Source organism: Brassica oleracea, chromosome C1 (assembly GCF_000695525.1).
Source record: "Brassica oleracea var. oleracea cultivar TO1000 chromosome C1, BOL, whole genome shotgun sequence".
Taxonomy (NCBI): Eukaryota; Viridiplantae; Streptophyta; class Magnoliopsida; order Brassicales; family Brassicaceae; genus Brassica; species Brassica oleracea.
The window spans coordinates 26,659,617-26,659,984 of NC_027748.1; positions in this window are offsets into that span (position 1 = coordinate 26,659,617).

The window sequence follows — 368 nt, forward strand, 5'->3', positions numbered from 1 at the left end:
CACAAAGCTCGACCAAATTAGTGCGCCATAGATGTGGAATGGGGAACCATTGGACTAAGATATGAAGGACTCCCAAACATTTTTGGGACCTCTATCAAAGAGAGTCTGAAAGGGAAGAATCATGAAACCCACTTGGTCTATAAAGATGGTGAAAATAATTTCGAACATGATCAAGATGATCTTATGGAATATGAGACTTATGATTGCCTAAAAGAATCAAGTTGATAATCTGATTTCGACATCAAATTTGTGTGATTGCTTTGCTTGTATGCTTTCTCTGATTTTTATCTCCTTGAATTTATTTCTATTACATTGTCTGCTTAGATTAAATGAATGAATGATTTTTCTATATGAGTACACTGAAAAAC